This window comes from Suncus etruscus, chromosome 6 (assembly GCF_024139225.1).
Source record: "Suncus etruscus isolate mSunEtr1 chromosome 6, mSunEtr1.pri.cur, whole genome shotgun sequence".
NCBI classification, from domain to species: Eukaryota; Metazoa; Chordata; class Mammalia; order Eulipotyphla; family Soricidae; genus Suncus; species Suncus etruscus.
The window spans coordinates 44,260,237-44,266,236 of NC_064853.1; the positions used below are offsets into that span (position 1 = coordinate 44,260,237).

The 6,000-nt window shown below is 55.4% G+C and overlaps 1 protein-coding gene across 3 annotated transcripts in view; it reads right to left on the bottom strand.

The window, feature by feature from the left end:
* Nucleotides 1–1,947, bottom strand: part of ZNF362 (zinc finger protein 362) — a 37,247-nt gene extending 35,300 nt beyond the window's left edge. For all 3 annotated transcript variants that reach the window (XM_049774847.1, XM_049774848.1, XM_049774846.1), the window contains exon 1: nt 1,799–1,947. The gene's annotated coding sequence lies outside the window, so the exon portion shown is untranslated. The remainder of the gene's footprint in view (nt 1–1,798) is intronic.
* Between the last annotated feature and the right edge of the window lie 4,053 nt (nt 1,948–6,000).

Below are 6,000 nucleotides of genomic sequence, written 5' to 3' on the forward strand. Positions count from 1 at the left end.
AACCAGAGAGGTATTTGCCTTCCAAGAGACTCACAGCAAAAAAGCATGCCCAGCTAGGGGTATCCCAGGGATAGACTCCTGGAGGGCAAAGACCAGGCCCAAGCGGCCAAGGGGCCTGAGACAAAACCAATCACCACAACCAGCCTTCAGAGACTGGGCTTGTACAGCCCTAGTTGCTGCCTCTGGAAGCAGCAGGCTTGACTGGCCCTTTACCACACACTTGGGGAACTTCGCCCTGGCGCAGACTCTTCTGGAGAGTCCAGGGAGAGGCCCTGGGTACACCAGCCACCTCCCCAACCACCTCCCAAACTCTCCTGCCCCTCCCTCCACGGGTTCACTGGGGCTGTTGCGGTGTGGCCAAAACCCAAGGCAGAAGAAACCAGGGGCAGCCGCCACCAGATGCTCCCCTCTGGGCCAAGAGGCCCCCCCAGGTAAGAGAAGGGAGTCCAAGGCGGCTCAAGGCAGCACAGAGCTTGGAACCGGGGCTGGGGGTTCTCCACAGCCTCTGCAGCTATGGCAGCTCCCACAGCAGCATTCCCGCCTACGGGAGCCCCCAGGCCACCCAAGAAGAAGACAGGCCCACCCCTACCGTTTGCAGCTCCGAGGGTCTGTACCAGAAGCCCAGATCTGTTTCCTCCAGCCAGGGGTCTGAGCTGGGGACTTGGGCCCAGTGGGTCCTCCTGGGCCAGCACTCCCCAGCAGTTTCGTACAATGCCATTTTTACAGAACCTCTTCCAAAAGACCTTCCTGGTCGTCCCCCCCCCAAAAAAAAACCCTTCTCCCTAACCCTCCACACCGGTTTCCCAGCTCTAAGGAGACCAGCCGTTAACTTTCCCCCCAAAACCCTGCAAAGAAAACTGGCTTGCAGGCGCTGAATTGGGCCCTAGGATTTTTTCGCGGCATTTCACCGCCTACAGAAAAAAAAAAAAAAAAAAAAGGAAAAGAAAAGAAGAAAAGAGAGAGAGCTTTAAAAAAAAAAAAAGAAGAAAAAAAGGACAAACTTTCGAAGTTAACTTTAAATTCCCAGCCCTCCCCCCCACCTCCAGCTCCCCAATCGCCCAGCGGCTTCCTTTTTTTTTTTTTTAAAGTGCAATGGCATTGTTGTGTCTCACCTCCCGAAAGCCTTGCCTCTCTCTCTCTCTCTTGCCAAAGAAAAGGAGAAGGGAAAAAAAAAAAGCCAACCCTTCGGGTGCCCCCTCTGCTTCCAATCGCCTCTCCCACATTCTCAGACAGTTTTATTAAAATTTTCAGACAAAAGAAAAACAAAAATGGCAGCCTGGCTTATTTTTAAAACAGGACAGGGACGCCATATTCTGCAGATCTGCAAAAAAAAAAAAAAAAAAGAAGAAGAGGGGAGAGAAATCCAAGCACTAGCCTCTCCACCCGGCCGGCTGCAAAGTGCGCGAACCAGGCCGTTTGCCATCCGTTTATTTGCATTAAGGCCCATGAATCATTGTTTACCGTAAGGAGAAGAATTGCAGCAGGTTTGAATAGCCCGGCTCAAGAACACACACACGCAGACACACACACACATACATGCACCAACGTGCACACGCACCAACACGACACGCACACACTCGGCGTCCAGACCCAGACGCTGCTTCCTACCGCCGCCGCCGCCGCTCCGGACCGGGCCCGAGACACCCCGGGGGCCCCGCTCGGAGCGGCCGGGTGGGAGCTGACAGCGCCCGCGCCGGCCCCGGCCCGCAACTCGCTTGCAACTTTCCCGCGGGCGTTGCGGGCGCTTCCCCGCCGCCGCCGCGGCCCGTCCCCCGCCGCGCCCCGGGCCCGCACGGACCTGGACCTGGCTGCAAGGAGCGGCGACTCCGGGGACGCGACGTGGCCGCCGCCCCGCGCCCGGCGGCCCGAGCAGGGCCCGGGCTTGGGGCTCCGGGCTCCGGGCTCGCTGCGCTGCGGAGCGGGCGCGCAAACCTTCCGGGTCGCCTGCTGTTCACTTCTGGTGCTGCAAGCCAGCGAGCGCCGAGGCGGCGGCGGGGCTGCGGGGCGGCGGGAGGTGGGTCTGCAGCGCCGGCAGAGCCCCCCGCACCGCACCGCACCGCACCGAGGCGCCCGGCTCCCGGGGCTGCGAGCCGCGTCGGGCCCCCCGCCTCTCCTCTCCCGGTGTGCGTCGCCCGTCCGGCCCCGGGGGCTCCGGCGAGTGGGCAGCGGCGGCGGCGGCGGGCGGCGCGCAGGGGAGGGGGCCGCGGAGGCGGGCCGCGTGTTGGGGGGCCCCCCGCTCGGGCCCCGGGGCCTCGTCTCGTCTCGCCGTGGCCGCCGCCGCCTTGCAAAGTTGCGCTGCGCCCCCCGCGCCGGAGGCAGAGCCACAAAGGAACTCGCCGGGCCCTCCGCCCGCCCGCCCGAGTGAGCCGAGCGGGGAGGGCACACGGGCGCTCGGCCCTCCTAGGCCAGCCTCTTCCCCAGTGTGGGGGTTCTCGGGGACCCGGAGGCCTCGGTCATTGTCCCGCCCAGCCCGGGCCCCTCGGCAAGGGGACGACGCTCCTCCGGCTACCCGGGGCCTGGCACTGTCCAGCACCAGGCCCAGCCCTGGGGGGGCCTGCAGGCTTGGAAGGGACCCGTGGTGGCCACCTGAGCACCAGCCCTAGCCTGCGCGCACACTCCCGGCAGACGTGATGGTAGTGTGGGGTTTGTTTTTTTGTTTTTTTTTAATTTGGAGATCAAGACGAGGACAGGGCGACAAGGTAGAAGTTTGTACAGGCCAGGCCACCCCCACCCCCACCCCTATTCCCTAGCTAGGCCCGGTCCTCCCTGGCACTAGGCCGCGCCCCCTCCCCAAAGGGTGGGGTCGCCAGACGCTGTCAACAAGGTCCAAGCGAGGTGGCACCACCGGCGCCGGGCACGGCGGTCCCCCAGCTCCAGACCTCAGAGCACGGCACCTCGGTGCGTGGCTCCTCCTCCTCCCGCCCTGCCCTCCCCAGCCAATCAGTCACGAACGGCCTCCGGATTCGGCCTCCAAGCTGTGTTTGGCCCCGCCAAACTTCACCACCACCGAGACCACCAATCCTCCCTGGCTCCGACTTCCTTTGGCACCTTTGACCCTGACCTCCGCCCCATCCCCAGCCTGCAGGCTGCAAGAGGTCAGTGCCAGCCCTGCCCTCAGAAAGCCCACCCCTCTGGTCTCCACAGAAGGACACATACCACCTCTCTCCTGCCAGTGTGGGGTGTTAGGGGACCCACCCGCTGCTGTGCTCTTTACTGGGATCACTGCTGCAGCCAGCTGGACAAAGGCTCTGCCCTCATGATGCTTATGATCTAGCGAAGAGGGTCAGTGTTACCAACAGTTCTGAGCTGAGTGCCTAGCTGGGAGTAGGGCACAGTCTGTGGCTGGAATTCCTGGGAATTGGCAAAGCACTGGGGGTGGGAGGGAGAGCACAGGTCAGGCCCTTCTTCCCAGGTCTGCACACAAGGTCTTCAAGAAGTGGACAGTAGGATAAGCTGGATAGGGAAGAGGGACAGAGTCCAAAGGGGAAAATGGGATGACTAAAGTACCCTCCCAGTACGATGAGGTTGTAAATAAATTAGAAAGGGCAAATCTCTCCTTGCAGAAAAACCCAAAATAATGTGGGTAGCTCAGCACCTGAGGGGTGCATTCATAGCGGCTTCCTTCAAAGCCCAGACTCTGAAAGGGAGGAGGTAAGGGGACTTTCCAGGGACCACAGGGACCCACAATCTCAGACCATGCTGATGCTTGATGCTTTGTGATGAAAAGGACATTCAACCCGCTTTGGGTTTCCCATAACCTATTGCTCTCATGAGAAAAACATTATAGCAGCCTGTCAATAGGGACTCCTAAAACCCTAAAATCTAATTCCTCAGACTAGCCAAGGTCACCAAAAAAGCAAGGAATATCTGGGAAACCAGCAACCCCCAGGAGCCTAAAGAGGCACAACAGGTGACTTGGAATCCTGAAAATACTAAGGCAATCTTAGGGAGGTAAGGGCTTCCATTAACAGTATTGTGTCAAAGGGCTCCATGACACCATTGGTAAGGCCCCATCTTGCAAGTGGGGCTGCAGGTTCAACCCCAGAACTGTCTATCTGTGTACTAGGCATAATCCTGAATAACTTGTCATTTGAGATTCTGCAGCACCATAGCAAAAGGTGGAATGTCCTTACAACAAAGACAAGCATGAGGCTTCCTGGTCATTATAGGGTCAACAAAAAGGGGGAGGGGAATCAAATAATAATAATAATTTTTTTTTTTTTTAGTTTTTGGGTCACACTCGGCAATGCTCAGGGGTTATTCCTGGCTCTACGCTCAGAAATCGCCCCCTGGAGGGGGACCATATGGGATGGCGGGATTCTAACCAATGCCCTTCTGCATGCAAAGCAAACACCTTACCACTGTGCTAACTCTCCGGCCCCATAATAATTTTTTTTGGGGTCACACCCAGCAATGCTCACAGGTTACTCCTGGCTCTATGCTCAGAAATAGCTCCTAGCAGGCTCGGGGGACCATATAGGATGCCGGGATTCGAACCACCATTCTTCTGCATGAAAGGCAAACGCCTTTCCTCCATGCCATCTTTCCGGCCCCAATAATAATTTATCACTAAAATGCCCTTCAGTAATTGCAACAAGTAAAATAATTTTTCTTAAAGTACTAAATTAAGAGAGAAAGCCGGATGAGGGAGTTTACAGGGACATTCTGTAAAAATAAATTTTTTTTCAAATTTTCTCTAACTAGCCTTTCTGAAAATAATCTACCAGCAACCTCCAAAAATATCCAAAAAATACCCAAACCTATGTCATTGTTGATGTCATTGCTCAAAGAATTCATGTTTGCTTCTGCATTTTAAGGGCCAATAAATGTTGCTGTATTAGTTCTATCACTGTAATTCCCAGCCATGCAAAGGGGCAATGAATAGGGAGGTAAGAGCTGAATCCTAAAAGCTTTGGCTACTAAGCTTGTAAGGGATTTCAGGGGAAAATGTAAGGTTTGACCCCCATCTTCCTCACCTTACTCCTGTCTAAACATCCACAGGGCAGTGCTCCCAAGCACATTGCTGCCTGGGCCTTGGCCTTCTCCCACCTAGGCCTTGGCACCGGCATTCCTCCAAGCCTGCAACACATTCCCATGTCCTTTCATCCTATCTATCCTGGCCACCTGCAACTCTTCCTCCTCGTCTCAGCCGAGACATTTTCTGCAAGACCTTCTGAGACCTTTCGCATTGCTATTAATGTAATCTGAAGGAGTCACTGTGGGTTGAGGTGCACCAAGTCAGAGATAAAGAGACTGTTTTTGCTGTTGGCAAACTCTTCTTTAGCTCCCCCAAATTCAGCCACATACATACCTCCCTTTCCCTGAACATACCATGTACCTCTGTGCCTCCCAGTCGCTGCTCTTCCCATTGCCTGTGTGTCTTAGTCCTTCCTCCTTCTTATCTCCACAACACCCACTTACCAGAGCTGTGCTCAAACATCACTTCTTCTGTGAAGCCATTCCAAATCCTCAGCACAGAAAGAGCATTCTCCACTGCATGCCCCGTGCATTGACTTTCCCTGACCACACTATTGGCAAAGCAGCTCTGCAGGGTCTGGGACACATGTGGTGCATGCACAGCTAGCCAGCTGTCATCCTCTCTATTCCTCATCTCCTCCATGCAGTCCTCCACTCCTCATCTTTCTCCCTTTCCATTTAAATTTCACAATAAAAGTTCTGCTACTTCTGAGTATATCTGTCCATTAAAGTAAAGTAAATTTTTGGAGAGCTATGACTGATTTTGTGGCTTTCTGTTTGTTTCTTTGGACTCTTTTTTTTTGGGGGGGGGGGAGGGTACCTTTTTAAAACTCATTCACTTATTCAGATATTTTATTTTATTTTTTGTTTTTTTTTTTTGGGTCACACCCGGCGGTGCTCAGGGGTTACTCCTGGCTGTCTGCTCAGAAATAGCTCCTGGCAGGCACGGGGGGACCATATGGGACACCGGGATTCGAACCAACCACCTTTGGTCCTGGATCTGCTGCCTGCAAGGCAAATGCT